At 38.9% G+C, this 23,767-nt stretch overlaps 1 protein-coding gene across 1 annotated transcript in view; it reads right to left on the bottom strand.

The window, feature by feature from the left end:
* Pag1 (phosphoprotein membrane anchor with glycosphingolipid microdomains 1) overlaps positions 1-23,767 on the bottom strand; it is a 139,557-nt gene that overhangs the window by 81,967 nt on the left and 33,823 nt on the right. The window contains exon 2 of the mRNA XM_013012563.1: positions 16,181-16,241. The gene's annotated coding sequence lies outside the window, so the exon portion shown is untranslated. The remainder of the gene's footprint in view (positions 1-16,180; positions 16,242-23,767) is intronic.

Below are 23,767 nucleotides of genomic sequence, written 5' to 3'. Positions count from 1 at the left end.
TAGAAAAATATTCAAGTAATACTGAGGAGGAGATAAATGCATTTATTTATTATCTGGCAAGGTTATTTGGATGAGAAAGAAAAGAAGTTAAAATCTAACGTAAGAGTTATAACTTCCCAACCCCCAGCCAAGGAGACCTCACAATAAAGAACAGAGATTTAATTGCAAAGTATTATTGATGAGTAGTTTAAAGTGACAACCCAATAAATGAGCTATGTTCTTTATTTGCATATTCAAATTAAAGTGGAAATTTTATAATATTTCTGACCTTTGATAATTTCTAAATTCTTATCTGAAACAGTAATCTAAACCAAGTCATCTGTTTACTTGGCAAGGATATAGCAATGTCTCATGGAATATACCTTATGACATTATGGAACTATGAAGAAAATTTTAGTCTAAGGTCGGAGGGGAGAAGTAGGGGGAAGGGAGCTAGTCACTTTCAGCCCTTCCTCAGGGCCCTCAAGGACAGTATGTATTTAGGACAATGAATGGCAAAGACTTCACAGCTGGATATATAGTGATCCCATTAACTGGGATAGGAAGCTCAGGAGAAAGAACTGATTTCAGGGTGGGCAATGAACATACAAAGAGATCAGTTTGGTAAATGTTGATTTAAATGTGGATGTGGGCATAAGGTAGGGAAATTTGGTGGGTGACTAAAATGCAGGATCAAGATCTCAGGAAAATATTCAAAGTAGTAAGCAAGATAAGTGAACACAAATATTGTCTATAAAAGGGACAAGGAACAAATATTGCAGGCCATACATTTTCACAATTGCCCAAGTCTGACAACTATAGCATATAAGGAGCCAAAATGGCTGAAGAATGAGTATACCAGTGTTCCAATAAAACTCAGGTGTCAGAATGTATTTCGTGGACAGGTCACAGTTTGCCATTCCCTTAGTTAGATGACAAATGAAGCCTCAGTATGGAAAAGATTACTCAGAAACAACATAAATGAGGCAAATTTGTGTATTTTAAAATTTGAGAGCACACAATTCTGAATTTCTATTCAATTCCATAAGGATCTATATATACTATACAGTAGGTTTACAACCATTCATATAGAAAATATCTGGCTTTGGGTCAGTGAAATGGGGCAGGTTATTTAACCTGTGATGCTCTTGGCTTTGACTACAAAATGATGATAATGTTGACTACAGCTAAAAATAGGCACAGTGTTAAAGAATACATTAATAACAATCGCAACCCTCAGAATTAGATTTAGCCCTTTTACACATGAGAATATGGAAGGATAGAAGGTACTAAAAACATGCCTACCTAAGTGGCACAGCTAGTAGGTGGTAGAAGAGGGTTGTGGCCTAACCAATGGGCCTTAAATCCCTTTCTCTTAATCATACAGACAGGCCTCAAAAGGTCATGATGAAGAGTAGGGGTGGGGAGGAGCCTTTAATTTTAGCAGGAGTGAGAAGAACCCAGTACAGCACTGATTATGACCATCTCAAGTAATGTTAATAGCCTGAGGATATGATAGGACTAAGCCAAGGTCAGCCCTGTACAAGATACTCTTGACTCAATTTCTAACATCAGTTTAAAATGTTAATTTTTCAATCTGCATTTCCCATGAAGAGGGAGTGTAAGGAAGGTAAATGGTAGCAACTTTTCATCACCATATATATATAATTTTTTTTACCAAGTATCCCTAGTAAATTTGGGCTTACTTTTAATATACATACATTGAAATTTTCAAAAAGATGATTCTTTTCTTTTGACCTGCTAGTGCTCAAACCTGCTTTAATAATCTACAGGCTTTTGAGGGAGGAAAATGGTAAAACTAACAAGCTAAGTTAAAACTAACAAGCGTTTACTCTTGGAAGAAATTAGAGTAGGATTCAGAGGGAAAAAAGAACAGAAAGTAAAAGGAAAGAAAGAGAGAAAGGAAGAAAGAGAGAAAGGAAGAAAGAAAGGAAGAAAGGAAGGAAGGAAGAAAGGAAGGAAGGAAGGAAGGAAGGAAAAAAGGAAGGAAGGAAGGAAGGGAGAGAGAGAGAAGGAGAGAGAGAAAGAAAGAGAGAGAGAAAGAAGAAGAAAGAAAGAGAAAGGAAGAAAGAAAGCTTCCAGAAAAATATCTTTCATCGACATACTAGTAGTTATCCACTAAGGTCCAACTCAAAATTTCCCTGCTCTGTACAGAGTTCCCTAATTTCCTCCTTGGCCCCTCCAGCTCTACTTTCCTTGACACTTCATTTATTGTAAAAATGTTGTACAAAGGGGTTACAGATGCATGAGTAGGGTAGTGAGTAAATTTCGTAGTGAGCATTGTTACCTCCTCCTTTGTTTTCCCCCTACCCACCTCCTCAACTCCTCTTGTCCCCAACCCCGACATTGTAAAGTTCATTTTCAACATAGTGTCATGTACATCTCATTGTCACAATAGGTCAGCCTGTATCCCCATTTAAGCATTCCCCAATATCCCTTCCCCTCCCCAAATTACAAAAATGTATATACAAGGTGCAAAAGAACGGTATCAAATCCAGTGAGAACACAGGTTATACAAAAGAAACAAACGAATCATATACTGTATTGTAAGTACACTAAAAACACTAGCAAGAATAAAAAATGACTTGTATCCCTGTCTTGGGGTACATTTTGCTTAACATTATCTCATGTGGTCATATTTACATAGCCTTTGACCTTCTCTGCTTGTCCTAGACATGTACTAGTCATTGCAAACAAGGGAAACCATGGGACCTATGTTTCTTTGGGCCTGGCTTACTTCACTTAATGTAATTTTTTCCAAGTCTTTCCATTTCCTAACAATTGAGGCAATGTCATTCTTTGTGACGGAGGCATAGAATTCCATACCACATTTTCTTGATCCATTCATCTACTGAGGGGCATCTGGGCTCTGGAAAGCAGTATGGAGGTTCCTAAAAAGACTCCACCTAGAGCTCCCCTATGACCCAGCAATCCCAATTTTGGGCATTTCTCAAACAATCACAAACAAGGTCATACCAAAGCTACCAGCACAACCAAGTTTATTGCAGCATTATTTACCATAGACACTTTTGTTTTGGAGACAGGATCTCACCAGGCTGGCCTTGAATTTATAATTTTCCTGCCTTAGTCTCCTGAGTGCTGGGATTATAGCTATGTACCATCATGTCTAGCTCCTTATACACTTTTGATACCTCTGGGTGCATTATTTACTGTTATAATTTTTTTTGTATGCCAGTCCTGGAGTTTGAGCTGGGTGCTATCCCTGAGCTATTTTATGTTTGAGGCTGGCACTCTAGCACTTGAGCCACACATCTACTTCTAGCTTTTTGGTGGTTAAATTGCAGATAAAAGTCTCCCAGACTTTCCTGGCTCTGAACCACAATCCTCAGATCTCAGCCTCCAGAGTAGCTAGGATGATAGACATGAACCACCAGTTCCTGGTATAAAAATTTATTTCAAAATAAAAAATTTTCTTGTTATTTAGAACAATGTCTAGCAATGGGATTTATACAAGTAGTACAAGAGAAGTCATTAACCACAAATGAAAGAAATTTAATTTGTAAGTAAGAACAATAAATTTCATATATTTTATCAGTGGTAACATGGCTTGAAATGTATTTGAAAAGCTTAAGTAGCCATAATGGAATACTTACCCAATTATCATTTAAATTAACCATCAATTGTTGCTAAAATGGAAGTAAAGTCAGTTTATAATTCTTTCCAAAAGAATATGGACTCTGGGATAAATTATTCCTACTCAGGCAATGGATTAAATATGTATATTTTAAGTCTGTCACTGATGGCTCACATCTATAATTATAGCTACTCAGGAAGCTGAGATCCAGAGGATCAGGTTTGAAGCTTGGCTATTGTAAACTATGCTGCTATAAACATATAAACATAAAAATAGAATAATAAAATAATTTTAAAAACATACATACACAAAAGATGACTATATATTGATTTACATTCTTTGGACATATACTCAAGCTTAGAATTTTTAAACAGTTTAATGTTTTCAATGATCTTAGTATTTTTAATAAAATTCAAATAAAAGACAAAAATTAATAAATACCCCAAAGAGCTAAGCATGTCTGAAATGCTTGACTTATCTTTAATCTTTCATCTTTTCCTTATCTTTAATCTGTAGAATTAACTCTAAAAATCAAAGAGCAGACCAGGAATAAAATGTTATTCTTACAAGATTTTAAAAATTTGAGGTAATCCATGATATGTTGACAGAAAATTTAAAGTATTAACGCATGACACTCTACTTATAGGCAATAATCTATTCTCTTAATGAATAAAAGATATTTTGTTCTCCTGAAAACCAAATAAAATTCTCTTGAGGATTAGACTTTTTTTTTGAGACTTTATGGCATTTGTAGAAGGCTTTTGTTGAGTCTCCCTGCTGATTTAATTTTCTGCTTTTCCTTTGTTAATAGACAGTATCAATTTGAAATATCTGTTCTATATTATTAAAAATCAGGAAACACGAGTCACATAAATGCTTTCAGGACACTGGTATACAAAGTTCACTACTTTAAGTGTTAAAAATGGTGAGAAACCAGTTGATCTTCCTAAATTAGGAAATAACTAAGGCCCTGAGATTCTTTTCTGTTTTACCTAAAACTGTCCAATAAACATTATCTGCCTGGGTGAACACAGAACCAGCGTTTCCTTGTGTTACTCTGTCATAAAATTGAGCCCATAAAATTGTATTGTTCAGGCTCTTTCACAGTGTCTCTGCTCTGTGAAAGAATGGGATGATTCATACACATTCCAAATATCTGCTTTGCATAACTAAAGAAGACTTTGTAGAAAAGGCTAGATTCATTATCATGTAAAATACAGCCATTAGCAGAAAATGTAGTAATTATATTTCTAGACAAACAAGATCAGTCTTTTAGGCTACTGGTGTGGAGTTGGGGATAAGAAGTGGAGTGTTCCTAAAAGAAGAAAGCCTCTGCTTCTTAAAAAGTTGTTTAGGTAAATAATTAATAGTACCTAAACAGAAGATGTAAAGGCCTCACCTGCCATCAGAGCAGAGCATGTTTCTGACCCTTATAGTTTATACTCATGTAAGTAATTCTTCAGTGTATGTTTCTCACTCAAATAGGTTGGAAATTTGAGAAGACCCACTTGCTCCAAATGCCTGTCCTGTTAACACACAGTGATGCATTACCATCTTACAAAAAAAAATGTCATAAGCAGGAAAAAGCTGTTGATTAATGACAGAATTGCAGACATTCTATCACCCTGGGAGGCAAAAATAAAGCCTCATTCTAGGTGATGAGGATGAAATGGACTCCAGAGAACAAAGTCTGGCTGGAAGGGACATATAATAAATTGTCTTCCTGCTGTGGCACTGGCCTGGGCACTGAGGACACAGGAGGAACAAGATAAATTCTTCCTCGTAAGTGGAGACTGACAAAGGACACAGCAACACACCCAACTGTCAGATGGGGAAAGTATATTAAAAGGAAAAAGACAAAAAAAGTGATAGAATTTTAGGGAACTTTCTGAGACGTAGTTCTTGAGAAAGTCTCTCAGAGGAGGAACCATTCAAGCTAATATCTGTACCATAAGAAGAAACTATCCTCTAAGCTATCAACCTATGAAAACCATCTTTGATGGGAAAAACAACAAAAGGCAAATTGCAGATTAGTGATGTAGTCTTAAAATTCAGTGGCTTCAACCTCTTTTGTATATTTGAGGCATATTTTCAAATATTAGACTATATTATATGAAGAGAATTATAAAACAAAATAATATAATAATTCCCTCCCTCCTTTTCTTCCCAGACCCTTCCCCTCTGCCTGGGTTTCTTCATAGTTAGACCTCATTCAGATTTACCTGTCTTTTTGGAATCTTTAGAAACATGCTGGCACCATGGTTAAATTTTGCCAGCACTGCTCTCATGGATATAATAAAATCTATTTGAGAAATCTTAAGAAAGTATGAGAGCATTCTGTTTGACAAAATGCTATGTCACAGCTTCTTAGGTATTTATTTAAAAATCTATTAAGGAATGAGAGAAAGGGATGATGATGGAGAAAATGAAAGAAAATATGTAAATAAAAAAAGCCATACAGAAACTATGTAAGTAGAGGAACAATCCAGAACTCTCTTCCTGGTCATGAATCACAATGGAAAGACTTGACACTTTGAAATCTAGCACAAAATTTGACGTGGATGTGGGCCATCTCTCCCAGTAAGCTTGGACAGATCCATATCAGCCTGTGCAATCTCTTCTGTACAAGCAGATTCAGATCGCATGATCTACAGCCTGCAGAAGTTAGGTGTCTCCTTAGTACAATATTGATGAAGGCTTCCAAGGCAGACTTCATTCCCAGAATGATCAGAGATTGTCCAAGTCGTACAAAAGGAACATGGGGAGCAGTTTCAGCTATCTCGGGTGAGAGAAGGAGCTGGAAGAAGAACAACTCTAACTCACTTTTGCTCACAGGCTGGCCTGGACCTGTGTGGCTCACAGGAGAAGCCTCTGAGCATCCTCACTGAACTCCAAGAACCAAGAATCAATAAGGAGATTTCTTCTTCACTGGTGGTGAAAGAGGTTTCCAAAAGATGGAGTGAGACCTTTAGTATGAGAAACATGAAAAGGGGAGCTACCTACCCATAAAAGAGGTACTGGGTCTAGAAGAGAAAGTGGACACAGAAGGTTGAAGGATGAGTGAGGGATGAGCTTGGATTTGTAACTGTCATTCTGTGGACTGTGCAAAATCTGGCTGAAGCTCTAAGCACTGCCCAGATACCATGTCACCATCCCAAGAGCTAACACATTTGGAATCAAACATGCTCTAAATTGATCTGACAGAAGGGAAGAGGGCTTAAAGAAAGGAAGGTATGATATGTTCCAACTCAGGATTTATGATGATCTTGTGCAGATGGAGTTGGGTGAGCACTGGCTAAAGAAGTGTTTCTTGTTTCTTGAAGAGATGAATGAGGCCCATACAGAGAAGTAAATAAAGTATCAGAGTGAGTAAAGTAACAAAACAGTGGTTTTAATATTAGAAATGTGGCTGATCCCCAAAGTCCAGAGTTCAACATCACTGAATGTTAGCAATGTGGATATGATGGTTTTCTGATTGTGCCACCTGTCACTGAACTGGTGGCCAGGGATGATCGAGAAGTGATGAACCCCTAATGGAAAAAACACAGGGCAGAGTAGGAAAATGACTTCCTAATTGGCTCCCTAGAGAAGGCCCTCATTAACTAATTTGAAAAGTGAGCAAATGGGTAGTATGAAATCATATAAAGTAAATTGCATTAAGGAATGTTAAAAAGACTTTGGGGGACATAGCTAAAGCTTGTTAGGAAACATAGTACACAATCCTTAACATAATTTCTAAGAGCTCCCTTCTTTTCTTCAAACAGGCCCCCTAGAATGCCCCTGTGGATAATTTGGCTTTCCACTGAAACAGACCTTAGTCCCAGGCTTCCCAAGAGCAGCTCTTAGAATCTTCTCAATTTTGATAAGGAAGACATTCATTCATGAAATGAATAGCAATGCTCTTGAACCCTAACAGAACCAACTCTAAAACATCAGTATGCAACCTGTTTGTTTTTAGTGTCCAAGACTGAGGCAAAGGAAAATAAATGTGACTCTCAGTGACCAGCTTCTGTGCTAAATGATGTTCAAACTCTTTCCCTTCTAATTCCCCTTCCTCTCAAGAGGCTTCCATTGTTACTATCAATGCAAAGGAAAGAGTCAATATCCAAAGAGAGTACCTCAAACACTTCTAAACCTCAGGCAATAGAACTGGAGACTCTGGCAACCACAGGCCTGGCAGAACACCCAGCTGCTCTTGGGAACAGACACTGAAGACTCAAACCAGTGAAGTCCCTGGCTGTGAAGTTGCTAAGGGAATTGTGGGTACTGGTAGCTAAGCCAATAATTTGAAACCCTTTTCAAAGAAAGTTCTGGGATTTTAAAACTAGAAGGAATTTCACTTTTCATTCTTTTCTTCCTTAAAAGTATCAACTAATTATGTTTAAATGGAAAATAGAGAGATATATGGAGGACTACGAAATCAAGAAGTGAAAGTAATACCTGCCAATTTCATATACCCCAACTTACTGTTTCCTTCCTTCCTTCCCTCCCCTCTTTCCTTCTTCCTTCTTTCTCTCTTGCTGGGCCTGAGCTTGAACTAAGGACCTAGGTACTCCTTGAGCTTTTTTGCTCAAGATTAGCACACTTGAGCCACAGCCCCACTTGTACTTTCTTTGTGGTTAACTGGAGACAAGAGACTCTTCTGTCCTCATATCTCAGCCTCCTAAGTAGCTAGGATTACAGGCATGAGCCAACAGCACCTAGTCCAATTTACTGCTTCCTAAGTGAGTAAATGAAGCAACCATATAAACATAAACCTTAATCCCAGAGACTAATATAACTGTAACATATCTATATATCACCTTTATAATAATATTTAAAAATAAAAAGTTCTGGATTAAATCAGTTCTTCTTTAATGCATTTTAAAATGATAGTAATTTTCATATAATAAACAAGAAGGATAGGTTGACACTGTCCAAAAAGAAATGTACTCATTGCCTGACATATATAACTGTAACCCCTCTGTATATCACCTTTATTTTTAATTTAATTTAAAAAAAACTTAAAAAATAAACAAAAGAAAATAGTCTACACATTATCTACACATTTATGTATCAATCAAAGGTGAACACACTTAGGATCATACAGTATTAATAGAGAGCTACAAACTTATTTTGTTATATCTTACTTTGTTATTTATTTTATTTTATATTTTAAAACTTTTATTTTATTTTTATGCTGGCACTGTGGCTTAAACTCAGAGCTTTGATTTCTTCCTTTTTTATTTTTTTTGGCTCAAAGCCTGTGCTCTATCACTTGCACTATAGCTGCACTTGTCCAAACTTTTCTGTTATTTGAAGGTAAGAGTATCACAGACTTTTCTGCCTGGGCTAGCTAAAAATCATAGTCCTCAGTTCTGAGCCTCTTGAGTAGCTAGGATTATAAGCATGAGCCATCAGCACCTGTCAAGTTATACATACATACAACATACTTACACATATACACACATTTATACATACATATATACAGGTGCACAAAATATCTCAAAGTGAGCACACTTACGTTGACTGGCTCTTAGACAAAAAAGCCCCACCAGGCAGCTCCCTGCAATATAAGGCAGACTTACAGGGGACAAATAATAGGGCCAGCACATCCTTTGTGAGCCAACCAACTGATATGGTATCAAGGGATCTTAGCTGATGCCTGTTTCTCTCCAGTCTGTGGTTCCAGCAACCAGTTGCATGTCAGGCAGTCAGGGCAAGCCCTGACTGTAGGCCCATTTGTAAAGTGCAACAAAAAACAGAGGAATGAAGTTAGCCCTGTGCTACCAATTTTCCTTTTACACGTGGAAGCATGGCAAGTGCACTTTTCCAGGCTGATGAGGTTACCCTTTAGCATCAGCTCATTGATTTTTGAATCTTACAAAAGCTCTTCTTATTGAGCCTGCACCACGGATTTACACTGCTATAACTCCTGTCAGACATCATCTCAGCTTTATGAATAAATAAAACTATGCTCTGGGGAAACATTGATTTAAGAGGGAAAAATCAATACCCATCCAGCATGTGATAGAACTGAGCTTTAAGGCTGCTTTTCCTCAAAACACAATGCAATTCTGAGTGTAAACTGTACCTTTTGTTTCCTAATAAAAGTGAGAGTATATGAACATCAGATAAACGATTGTTTTCCATAGTCCTCTGAATACCAGATTCTTACTTTTTTCTTTAAAAGTAGTAGTCTTAGAAAGAAAAAAAAGGGCAATAGAAGAAAAACCATGGTGGTAAAATATGATTCATCTGTGAATCTAGCTTGTGAATATAGGTGGAGTGGCTGTATAATACTCCTCTGTGTGACATTTTTAACGTAACAATCATAAAAGTATGTATATTTACTTAGAGGAAACTATAAGGCTATTATCAGCCAAATTGTTGACAATGCTTCTATCTGGATAATGGAAAATTAGGAAATGGTTTAAAATGGTTTTCTTCCTTGGAAGTTTTTTGGTTTTCAACATCTGTAGATGAGCATATTGCTCTTTTAATTCAGAATATGATACATATACAAGAGGAGGGAGGGGAAGGAGAGGGAGAGGAAGAGGGAGAAGGGGAGAGGAGGCAAGATATTAAGACCTGATCACAAAGAATTTTGTTGACTATTGGCCCAGATATAGTTAAGATTTAATTATTAATATCCCTAGCAACTCTTTCTTACTGTTCTTGGATTTTTTTTTCAGGGCACAATAGGTTGTTATTAAAATGGACTGCTTTCAAAAATAAAGCTAACAGCGTATGCTGAAATTAACCTCAGCTTTATGAGCCAAAGATCAAATGTGAGACAAAAGCTGGCTAAAGCCATTGTTTCCTCAGCTCTGCAATCACCTTACAACCTAAGCCTATTTTCACAGCGGAGACAGTTGTTGAGTTCTGACATGCCCTGCGGTAACCTTTGATTATAAAGCCACTCCAGAAAGCCTAGCCTCTTGTATAGAATTGGTCTGAATTAAAAATGAATCCCATTCTTTTCTCCTAGCTCCTCAAAGATGCTGTTCATCACTAATTGTGTTAACTGTGACCTCTCATGAAACACACTTGTTTGTTGATTTGGAGTTGGAGCCCATGTCTCCCAGATGCTGTGCTCTCTCATTGCTTGTCTTTTTTATAACTGGAAAGCATGATCCTGGGAATCTGAAACACTGTCAAAGCACAGCCACGTTAGAAATCTGAACATAGGTCAGGGCAACTTAAAATTTAAATCCCAAATTAAAATATCCCAGAGGTAGCTATCACAAAAGTAGATGTAGATATTGGCTGAATCTGCTCCAAAGTGGAAATGACACACAAAGACAAGTCCTAAAACAATGTTTCCCTCATGTTGGCACTAATAGAAACAGGAGGCAAGAGGCCACGAGTTGCTTCTGGTGACTCTTCTTTAACACATAGATACCAAAAACAAAATAAAGCAAAGCATTTTCTTTGTTTTTTTTGGGTCCGGTCATGGGGCCTGAACTCTGGGCCTGGGTGCTGTCCCTCAGCTCTTCAGCTCAAGGCTAACGCTCCACCACTTGAGCCACAGCACCACTTCCGGCTTTTTTCTTTTTGCTTATGTGGTGCTGAGGAATTGAACCCAGGGCCTCTGGCATGCAAGACATGCGCTCTACCACTGAGCCACCTTCCCAGCCCCTGCAAAGCATTTTCTTGAAGGAAATGCTTATGGGTAGTCAGGAAAAAAGCATAGCTTGAGATCTATTACTTTTCTTCTTTATTACAGTGTCAAAGATGCTTCTGCTTAAAGAAAATAGAGCATCCATGGGGTGTAACTATGTGCCAGGCATTTGTTAATGTGGGTTCAAAAATAACATTGGAACCTTGCCTTCAAGCTGTGAATATACAGGAAGGTCAAAATGCAAGTGAATAAGTGATTAGAGCTACAGCTGAGGAGTGGTAGGGGAGCCCAACTATCTCTGGGGAGTCAGGGAGGGCATCTCAGGATGCATTTACTAAGGAAAAAAGGGCAATAGCATTCTCCAAAGAGAGAACAGTACTCACTAAGAAAGGCTGAGTTTCTGAAAAGGGCATGTTTTGGAACACCCCCAAGCAATTAAGTTCTCATGAAGATGCTGGACAGTGGGAGAAATCATGCAGGAATGGTGCCTAGCGACTGATGGTAAGGTGTTGGAGTCTTTCTCAAGGTTGAAAAGGCCCACAGAAATGACTGAACAGAAAAATCATGTTATAAATTTGGGAGCAGAGAGGGTCCACAGGTGGGAAAGTCTGTTGGAAGAGAGCTGGCTTCCGACACTGATGTGTATGTAACAGAGGTGAAGAGGGTCAGCATTAAAGAAGTGACCAGTGGGAGGCAGAGGAGAGGAAGGTCAGATACTACACTGAACATCTATGATGGTGAGTTATGTGACTTCACTAAGCACAGATCTCCATTTTGATTTTTTAAAAATACAGAATCCTGTATGGAGGGAATGAAGGAAGATGAGGAAATGTCAGGACTACAATTTCTGAGCTGAGTTACAAGGATACCATTAATTTGAAGTATTGATTCTGGGAGAAGCAATCATCTGTGAGCAGAGGAATGAGGGAGGTGTGGGAAGACAGTTTTCCTGTGTATACACATTAAATTTTGAGAGCTGCCTGGGTAAGGCATTAAAATAAAGGTAACCAGAACACTGGAGACAGGAGTTGGCCTGGCAAAGAACAAACTAAAAATTCAAGTTAAGTAAGGGGAATGGGGAAGGTAGAAAAATACCTTCACAGTGAAACTGTAGACACTAACCACCACATACAAAAGAGTAACACAGTGCTTTATAGACCGCAGGGAGGCCTGTGAATGCACTATAGAAGTATCCTATAGCTATGCTAAAATACATAGATCCTCAAGTTAGATCTTAATTACCCCCAAGGTAGAAAATGCTCTTCAGGCCCCTATTGAAATGTGCAAGGTGAGCTGCTCTAGTGGAATAGAAAAATGCATTAGAGAAAACAAGGATTCATTTCTAAATTGAGATTCTAGTCCAGTGTTGGGAAATCAGAGGGAGGTATTTTTGGAGTATGGATAGTCCGAGGTCTTAATGCTCTGATTCTTTAGCTTAAGTTAACTAACAAAAGGCAGGCTGTTTTCCAGGATCTGCAGTTATATTTGGAAAGGCCCAGACTTCAAAGAAAAGCCCAAATGACCCTGAAATAGTTTCCTGCTCTCCTAAGAGGAAAGGGCTACTCTAGTAAGAGAAAGGATTTCCCCATACATTGAAGGAAAGATTTTAATTAAAAGACAGTGCTGCCCTATTTTACAAGGTGCCTTCTGTGAAGAGATTGGGAAAATCCAGACCAGATGGACTCCTTCCTCTCCAGGCTGTGGAGAGATGGGGTAATGATGTGTAATGGGCACAGGTCAGGCAGGCCAGAACACTTGAGATTCTAAATCTTTTAAATGGGGTGGATGTGGCACTTCAAAGTCCAGGATTCATTATAAAAATTGATAACCTGGCAGTCATCTAATTGCTAAAATCAAATATAGAATGTCTTTGTGTTAACATGTCACTTATTGAGGCTGGATGACTTTTTTCAGGGTTTGATTCTGTCAGCAGAAATGATTCAAGGTCATTAAGGCTGTAACTTTATAAATAATAACAACAGTAAACATAGCCTTGTGTTTTGATGATGGTGGTGGTTGCAAGTGTGTGTGGTGGTAGTATGTTCCATTAATCTCTTCATCTAGCACTTGGAAATATCCAATTATTATCCTTATCTCAAAGAAAAGGAAAGGGATTGGGCATTTCTCCAGGTTTCTCAGAGGTATCTTAGAGCCAGCGTTTACCCAGTAAAGAAAGTCCAAAGCTATATACATGTGACCATATAAGATGATGCCAAGTGAAATGAACCTCAAGATAGGGACAAAAAAAAAATAGGATACAAAAGGTTTTTTCTTTGTCACTGTTTTTTTTTTTTGTAGATCATGGGCCTGAACTCAGGGCCTGGGTGCTGTCCCCCAGCTCTTCAGTTCAAGGCTAGTGCTTTGCCACTTGAGCCACAATACCACTTCTGGCTTTTTCTGGTGCTGAGGAATTGAATCCAGGGCCTCATACATGCAAGGCAAGCACTCTACCATTGAGCCACCTTCCCAGCCCTGTCACTGTTGTTTTTTAATGTACTATATAATTTTTTTTATTTCTTTTGTATGTTCTTCCCCCATGGTATAACCCTGTTGTCACTATATTTGATTTTGGTACCCTGCATCTTGTATATACATTTTTCTAATTTGGGGCAGGGAAGGGAAATAACAAAATGCTGAAACAAGGATACAGGTTGACCCATTGTAACATTGAGATGTACAAGACACTATGTTGAAAATGAACTTTACAACTTGCGGGGTAGGGGGAGGGAAGAGTTGGGGAGATGGGGAGGGAAGGGATGGTAGCGGGAAAACAAAAGAGTGGGTAACATGCTCGATAGGAAATGAACTCATTACCTTACTCATGTAACTGCAACCCTCTGTATAGTATCTTTACAATAAAAAATATTTTTAAAAAAGAGCCAGCTCTGTGCCTGTCCCTGACCAGAGGGAGGCACCATGTTGTAAGGAGGCACACTTGCTAGAGTCTTCATCTCTATTATGGTCTGAATATGAAATGTCCGCCCCCACCCCTGGAGGTTTATGTATTAGAGGCTTGGTCACCAACTGGGAGAACTTGTGAGAGGCAATTGAATCAGGAAAGCACTAACATTATCAATGCATATATAGCAGAATGTGCTATTTGGAGATAACTCTTACTTACACTATGTCACCTGGGGATGTGTGTATGTGTGTGTGTGTGTGTGTGTGTGTGTGCGTGCGTGCGCGCGTGCACGCGCCAGTCCTGGGGCTTGAACTCAGGACTTGGGCATTGTCCTTGAGCATTTTTGCCTAAGGTTTGGGCTCTATCACTTGACCCACAGCCTCATTTCCAGCTTTTGGTGGCTAATTAGAAATAAGAGTCTCATACAAGAAGAAACACTTCTAGATCCATCATAGTCAAAACATTAGATGTGAATAGCAAGGAACTGATTTTAAAAGTCGCAAAATTAAAGAAGGAGCTATATTACAATATGAAGGAAATCAGAATCACTGCAGCCCTCTCCACACAAACCCAATGCAAGGAGAGCCTGGAATTGTATAATCCAAGCACTGAAGATCAATAACTGCCAACCAGACTGATCTACCCAGCGAAGTTATCATTTATATTAGATGGTGAAAACAAAATCTTCTATGACAAACAAAAATTGGAGGAATTGATGACCACTAAACCAGCATTTCAAAGAATTCTAAAGGGAGGAATATAATTGGAAGAAAACAATCAAAATCTAAGAAACACATCAGACAAAAATCACTAGAAGATCAATTTAGTAAACATTGGAAGAGGAAAAAAACGAAACACAAGAAATCAAGAAAATGGCAGGAAACATGATATATCTCTCTAAGCATTAATGAACTCAATTCTCCAAAAAAAGAATAGCAGACTGAATAAAAAAACAAGATCCATTCAATGTTTGCATTCTGTTTTGGGTTATTTTTGAATTGATTAAACCTTCCACTAATTATGATATATGACTTTTAATATAGTACCTGTATGTCACATTTATTGATAAATAAAAGATATTAATCTCTGACTTTAGATAAAAGAATTCAGATACTGACATCTGCACAAAATAACATACCCTTAAATATAAAGAACTGTCAAGAACATCATAAAAGCCATCAAACTAGTAATAGAAAATAGCCCTCTTGAAGGAAGAGGAGGAGAAGGAAAAAGAGGAAGAGGAGGAGGGGGGAGAAGGGGGAGGAGGGGAAGGAGAGGGAGGAGGGGAAGAAGAAGGAGGAGGAGGAGGAGGGGAAGAAGAAAAAGGAGGAAGAGGAGGAGGAAGAGGAGGAGGAGGAGGAGGAGGAAGAGCAGAAGGAGAAGGAGAAGGAGAAGAAGAAGAAGAAGAAGAAGAAGAAGAAGAAGAAGAAGAAGAAGAAGAAGAAGAAGAAGAAGAAGAAAGAAGAAGAAGCAGAAGCAGCAGCAGCAGCAGCAGCCACTGCCTACAAAAAAAAAGTCTCATGAACTTTTCTGCCCTGGTTGGCTTCAAATCATGATCCCCATATGTCAGCTCCCTGAGTAGATAGTAGTAGATAGTACCATAAGCATAAACCACCAGTGCCTGGCTTGGAGATGCACATTTGAAGGGCATTTCTTGTTTCTGAACCGTTCCTTTCCATGTCTGTCTTCTTTGTGGGTGTTGTTAGGTGAGCAGCTTTGTTCCTTCTTGTTCTTTAGTCATAATGTTCTACTTCACGTTGGGCCCCCAGTGGGAGCTGTCTGATATGGGACTGAATCAAGCTCTGAAACCACAAGCCAATGAGTCTTTACCCCTTAAATGGTCTCTTGCAGGTGTTTGTCACTACAGTGAAAAATTAATGCAGAATTTATGGCAAAAGAATCAAACTCATAATGGGACTAGCTCATTACTGAAGGATATTCAGTTTGACAGCTATGTGTCTGTAGACCCACAATTCAGTATTCCCAAATGAAAAACTGATAGCTGTACACAAGGTTCAGCTCGAATCCTGCTTTGATGAGCATTAATAGATAATAATAACAGATAATAATAGAGATCTACCTTAAAATCAGCTGTTTCCAGGCAGGAAGTTGTGCTCCACTTCTGAAATAAGATATGTCCTCTGGAAAGAAAACACAAATGAGACATTATAAAAAATCTGTGCCAAATTAAAACTGCAAACATTAAGCAAAAAATTATTAGCTCATTGTTTACTTATTTAAGTTTTGGTAAATAAAGAAAGCAATTGATACCAAACTGTTTAGTCTTTAGCATTTTAATAATGAGAGCAGAATATTTAAAGGCAAAGTTAAATAATCATAGACCTACATATTATCCTAAATTTTATATATGTGGGAAAATAAAAATGATGGCATGAAATATGGGTATAATTAAAGATACTCTTGCTTATTAGTCATTGCTCCCTTCTCTTTCTTTTTCAGAGTCTGACAACAACTATGAATTATTATTAGTGCTACAACTATAGACCTCAAATATTGACCCTTGAAGATAGGCAAAGCAAGATGGCTGCACACCTAAGAAGATAATAGCCTTTCAGTAAATATGAGGACGCACAGAAAACCATGTCGTAAATGTCAGACTCAATTCAGCAATATAGCTCCCATATTTTTAACATGATTCCTTAAGCTTAAAAATAAAATTATATCTCTTATAAAGATCACTTCCTCCAAGAGGAGGTGTGATTCAAGTTGGAGAAATGGAATCTCAAGTCTAAAATTCTGCTTTTATAGAATAGTGTCTCTAATGTAGACATCTTAAAATATACTATGTAAAGTGTGTAAGTGTGGCTAGTGAAGGAATGACTCAAAAACCTGGTCTGAATTTTTTTAGAAGATGTAGTCAGACAAAGAAAGTAACTTTCGATTTATTTATGTCTTACAAAGTTTAGAGAAAAAGAAATGACAAGCAAAGTTTGAAAGAGCAATGCAAAACAGTAAAGCTGTCAACAAGCAGGGTGATGTCCTTCCCTGAGCTGGACCCCTCAGTGGGTAGCAAGACCAGGGTTCCAAGACCAGGCGGCTTCAAACCAATCTACCCTATCCCATGGACCTTGCCCAGGTGGTCCAAGAGCCCTTGGATGTGAGCACCAAGAGAAAAGTGCAGTAGAAAGTGAGAGAAGTTACACAACAGAAGAGACAAGGAAATGGTAAAAATCCCATTTGCTAGAAGTGGGCTTGTAGCCAGACACTGGAAACTCTCTCCTCTTGGCCTTTGGCTGGGAATCCCCTCACCCCACTCCCTACCACCCCCTCTCTGCTGAGTACTTAGCACCACTGCTCAGCAGCTACAGTGTGGGTTCTGGAAGGTCTCCAAACCAGTCAGAAAACCCAACATTTACAAAACCAAAGTGGTAAATTTCAAGCTCTAAACAACTGCTTCAAAAATAAGTACTTAAGAATGGCACCAATTCAAAAGTGGAGACATAACAGTGGTGAGATGTTGCTGGTGGAGTTCAAAACACTGCTGAGTCTTTCTTGCAATTGTTTTTAACATACTTATAAGATGATTTCTTTGTTGCTTTGTATGTCCCTCCTCCACGGTATAACCCCTGCTTTCACTGTATTTGATGTTGGTATAATTTGTGGAGGGGAAGGGAAAAAACAAATTGTTTAAATAGAGATACAGGTGGACCCATTGCAACAATGAGATGTACAAGATGTTATGTTGAAAAACAACTTTACAACTTTGGTGGCGGGGAGGGGGGGAAGGATGGGAAGGGATGGGAAGGGGAAACAAAGGAGGAGGCAACAATGCTTGATAAGAAATGTACTCATTACCTTATTCATGTAATTGTAAACCGCTCTGTATGGTATTTTCACAATTAAAAAAAACCCACAAAGAACACTGCTCAGTCTGTTCAATAAATAGTCGATGATAAATCTACATATATAGTACAAAAGATACACAAAAGGCAAAAATGGTTAATTAAGGCCAGTTTCAGAGACCATGTTCCAAATAAATACTATACAAAGAGAAAAACCCCAATAACAGAAGTCTGTACAGGTTGTGAACATGGTACAGAAGAAAGCATGATGGCTTTGTTCTGAAGGACCTATCCATGTATTTCTGCACAATTCTTGGAATAAAACTTATGCCCCTGACACAGTTTGACAGTCTCCTTGTCATGGTACCTCTCACATGTTCAACATCATCACTCATCATCTTTACCTCTATATTGAGCACTCCATGTCTCTGCCATATTGCATTTTTATGTGTGTGTGGGGGGGGTGGTCCTGGGGCTTGAACTCAGGCCTGTTTCAGAGCATTTTTTTGCTTAAGGCTAATGCTCTACCACTTGAGCCACACCCTACTTCCACATTTTCTTGGTGCTTGATTAGAGATAAGAGTCTTATAGACTTTTTTTTTTTTTTGCCTGAGCTGGCTTTAAACTATGATCCTCATATCCCAGCCTCTGAGTAGCTAGGATTACAGGTGTGAGCCACTAATGTCTGGCCATATTGCATTTTTTTTTTTTTTTGGTTGTTCATGGGCCTGAACTCTAGGCCTGGGTGCTGTCCCTCAGCTCTTCAGCTTAAGGCTAGCGCTCTACCACTTGAGCCACAGCGCCACTTCTGGCCTTTTCTGTTTATGTGGTACTGAGGAATCGAACCCAGGGCCTCATGCATGCAAGGCAAGCACTCTACTACTGAGCTACCTCCACAGCCCCCATATTGCATTTTTAAAAAGAAACTAAACAATGAGTATAGAAGTTAATATTTTATATAGGACTTGTAGCTGGCAAGGTGGGTCCTATAATTTACGCCAATCTCTTGTCCCAACTATGGCCATGGTCTGTCACATCTTCCCAACATTCTCTTTCATTTAGAGTCCAGTGAAGAAATAAACTCTAAGAACACTGAAAAGTTCATGTCCTAAAACATGCTGTTTAGGGATGGATAATTTTGTTAAAGTGACTAGCAACCCTCACACTAAATTGTGACAACCCCAAAATGTCACCATATTTGACAAATGTCACCCAAGCAGCAAAATACCACCCCCAGGTTTAGAATTGCTAGTCTAAAATGAATGTGACTTGGTGAAACACAGCAATATTTATTTCCTAACTTCTATTTTAGGCTTAAAAACACCGGAGTGAGTGGGGACCCACAGAGATGACATAGATGAGGCAGAGAAAGATAAAACGTGCATATATTGAGCATCCGCTGCATTCTTGGTCCTGTGGAAGGTCAGTCATCCTACTTAATACCAACAATACCCTCTGCTCTTCCCCTGGATCAGTGCTTGCACAAAACCTTGCTTGGCAATGTTAGTGAACCTGATGATGTAATAAAATGCAAATTTCTTTAGAATAAACTAAAAATAATGATAGCTACACTTTCCTGTAGATAATTTCAACTTTCTCCATTATGTCCAGGGGACTAAATGCTCAACTTTGTGTCCTTGAGACCAACCAGCATGGCACATTCTCAAGACAAACACTTCTATTTTGTGACTTCTCAGAATATTTTATCACCATCTTAAAGCCATGTGGTTGTTTTCATAACAATAGACTCACATGGAATCAGATATAGATCACATAATAGACATCTCTTTTCCTACAATTATTCTGACTTAAGCTTATTTAGCCCAGGGAACTATTAAATACTAAGTTACAGCTCTTGCCAGTGTCCCAAAAGAAGATAGTAAAACTCCAGATCCCAGAGCAATGTAGGTTGGTTAAACCATGACTTAAACTAGTGACTTCCCTAGGGTGCATTTAATGAGACAAGGGACAAGAATTTTTGAATGAATATGATATTGCGTATTTTCTCTTCTGATCTCTGAAGGAACTGGTGGGCTCAACAACCTCTTAAGTTCAGCATACTTAGGTTTCAAAAATCCCCAAATAGGGAATTCCCTATTTGAATAGACCTGTCTATTCAAAAAGGACCAGAGGGTTTTTTTTAAAAGTATTTATATTGGTAGGTAGTTTTATCCTAAGTGTCTATTTCTGGTTCTGTTCTAATATAACCACATTTCCTATTCTATCATCAATCAAGGAGCATCCTCATGGATCATCACTATTCTACATGGGTTTTTGATACTAAGCCAGACAAAATCTCCTGACCTCAGGAAGCTGTCTCGTAGAGGGGAAGACAAATCACTTATCTGGCAGAGCAGCTTCAATGATCATTGAAGAAAACAACTGGAGGCAGTGTGGGGCTAGGGGCCTTACGCTTGCTGAGTGGGATCCCAGGAAAGACATCACTAATTGAGTGGAGATGTGAAGGTAGGGAGGCATGTCATGTGTCCAATGATAACAATGCCAGATGTGGAGCCAGAGCAAATCCAGTGCATCTGTGAACACTGGGCACACACAGATATGTGGACAGATGCAGGACAAGCCACAGAGGAAGTTCACTTCTAAGTTGTGACACAAAGAGGAAAATAATCAAATTACCACTGAGTAAGGATGGAGAAACAGATATTTGATGTACAAAGCGGGAGCATGAAGTGTTCCAGGAGAGGAGAGGGAGGGCTGACAGGACAAGGGAGCTAGTAGTTAGCATGGTAGCCTGAAGAGGTCCTGCAGCTCTTCTACCACCAGAGGTGAAGCCACAGGGTGTGGCTGGAAGTGAGTTTTATAGGGTAGGTTTTGCCAGTTAAGTATAACGAGGAAAGAGAGAAAGGAGCAAAGAACTTCAAGATGAGTGTAGAGTAGTGATTGTAAAGAGATATCATGTAACATAAACTGGGTAAGCAGGAAAGGAGAATTAGAGGGGGTAACGGACAGTGGAAATGGGGAGGAGGAGCAGTGGACTGTGAGTACAGTGGAGTTAAGGCACAGAGGACAGAAAGACACGAAGTATCAATCAGAAAAAGGCACAGTTGGGGAAAGAGTGCTTTATACACGTATTACCCAAATTATGTTCACTGGGCCAACAGTTTTACCTGCATGCCACTGAAGACTGGCTAGAAATGCAGGTCTGAGAACTACAAATGAAAGTCTGCAAGATTCCCAGATGACTTGTGTGTGCCACATATCTCGGAAATAACTGTGGTAAGCCTCTGCTACATCTAAGCCAAGATGGCTTAGTGTCTGTCCACTGGCATGGAAGTCTCAGAACTCAGTGAAAGGCCAGCGTGAACAGGATTCAGAGGTTAAGGATCTCCCTTGGGTTTTTTCACATAGAACTGGCTTCCCACTGTAAACGGCTCGTTTTGGTCTCTTCAGATTTCTCCCAGCTATGTAAGGCCTTGCATTCTTAACTGCATTCTTATGATGCAGTTAGCAGATTTCAGATTCCATTTACTGCTTCCCTCCCAGTAAGTGCCCTTACTCCCAGATTATAACCTCCACACTGCACATTTTATTCTCATTTGCCTCTGCCAGGCACCCAGTGGACTAGTGTGTTCAATTCGGCTTGCAAAATTCCATATGCCACGGATATACATTGTGAGACACTGATGCAAAATAGTACTGCCATTTGTGGCTTTTAAACCAAGTTTAACTTCCTATTTTAATAATTATTCATGGTTTGTTATCTCTTTTAAGTAGATTGTCTTTACTCCCTAGATATGATTTTATTAAAAAGGAAAACAAAAGCTTGTGCTAAATTGCAGAATGAAAGGATGGGGATGAGCCTAATCAAAAGCTGTGTCTCCATAACAGCTTTATTCCTAATAAACAAGGTGTGACATTTCATTAACCCAGACACAACCTTCCGTACAAAGACGTGCATATGAAGTAGCATTAAAAATAGCAAATTCAGAATCCCAGCCCTCCCTTCCCCCTATTTTTTTACCCAAACAATTTCAGGTGTTTTCTGTATGCCACTTTTTACCATAATAATGAATATCAGTCAGTTACAAGGCCTCACTTATGGGTAAACACTGGCTTACCCAGTCCATCTATCCTGGTGTCCTACTCCCTTCTCCCCCAAGCATTCCATGGGATCCACACAACTGTTATGCTGCTTCCACAGTTAGGAAGAGGAAGCTTAGAAAAGAGAATTAACAGTCACTAAGTGGTAAAGGCAGTTTAAAACCCAAGTGTACCAGCTTCCACAGTGCCACCCACACATGTACATAGCTTTATCTTAATAGCATGAATATATAGCTTCGTCTGCATTTCTGTATATCTGAGCACACATAGAATCACCACTAATTATGTGTGCTCTCCTGGATCAAAAATGTGCAAAGCAAGGTCCTTTAATTTCAATGTTAATATTTGAATCAGAAACCCTTGATTAGATATGAACATTTTCTAGATGTGTGGCAATTCTTTTAGATCTTGCTGAGTTAGAATAAATCAATAAATGAAGCCCTCCTCATATCACTCTGATAATCAAGGATACCACTGAGGCAGGTGAATACTATCTCCAGCAGGTTGGTGGCCTCACCTCCAGGAACCAAACCTCATCTGCTGTCAGAAGAAAATGCTGACAATGGCCACTGATCTCACCTCTTTCTCCACTCACACAGCTAAGTCCTGGGTCAGTCAGTTCAGCAAATTAAAGCGTTCACAGAAGAAAGAGAACCAAACTCCAACCTCTGGTCTCACCAGTTCTATCCTACACATCACCCAACAGCCCATGACTCAGAGATAACTGGTCAGCTCACTGTCTTCGGCTTCCTAAGATAGCGTAAGAGTCCCTGATGGTCTGAGTTCTTGGTCAGGAAGCACTGAGGGTAATTTACTGAGCTTGTTACACACACTCATGGCTGCATACCTCCATGTCAGGTTAGAGGACTTGTATAAGGACAGGGTCAGGAATATGGGGCTGTTATTTCTCTTTTTGTTTGGTTTTTATTTTTGTGCCAGTACTGGTGCTTGAACTTGCGTTCTTGCTTAGGTTTTTTTTTTTTTCCTTCAAGGCTAGCACTCTATTGCTTGAGCCACAGCTCCATTTTTTAGCGTTTTTGCTGATTACCTGGAGGTAAAGAGTTTCTTGGATGTATCTTCCTGGGCTGAATTCGAATTTTGATCCTAAGATCTCAGTCTCCTGAATAGCTAGGAGTCACTAGTGCTCAGTCTGACATTTCTTTTGAAGTTAGTGAATCCAAACTAAATCAAACAACAACAAAAGCAGCCTCAAAAACTGACCAGCCCCCTCCCACCTATAAAATAGAAACAAAACATTTTTTTTCTGTAAAAATGATAGGACAACGTTTTAGTTCTCTAGATTTTAAAAGGAACACAAGCTGCATGAAAATAAATAACCTAGGACCCATGCTAAAAACATACCCATTTTTATTTTAATGTGCTCTGTCTGGATGTCAGTCAATATTTATTAATGCTTCAATATTTATTACTGTCTCTATAAATATTTCTCTGTCATAGGTTGCCAAGTCTGATAAAGCAGGGACCAAATCGATTTAATTCTTTTTGTAAAGCATGTGAAACTGTTATGCATAATTAGGTACCTAAAGGGATTTTGATGGAGATGATTATGAAGAATGAAACTAGCTAATACCATGGTAGAAATGTTTGGTGAAACTCGCCTGCATTTTCTGAAACGTCAGATGGTTGCACATTCAAAGAATTGTAGAGTTAATAGAAGTTGAGCACAGAGATTGTGCAGAGCCTGCTAAACAACTTGTAGTCTATGGACCAGAAACACAACCCAGGATCTTGGTAGAAAAGCATATCCAAGACTCCAAACCATATCTGCTGATTCAGCATAT

This window comes from Dipodomys ordii, unplaced genomic scaffold (genome assembly GCF_000151885.1).
Source record: "Dipodomys ordii isolate 6190 unplaced genomic scaffold, Dord_2.0 Scaffold17, whole genome shotgun sequence".
Lineage (NCBI taxonomy): Eukaryota > Metazoa > Chordata > Mammalia > Rodentia > Heteromyidae > Dipodomys > Dipodomys ordii.
The sequence above is the reverse complement of the archived record's forward strand: the minus strand, read 5'-3'. Positions and strand labels throughout refer to the sequence as shown.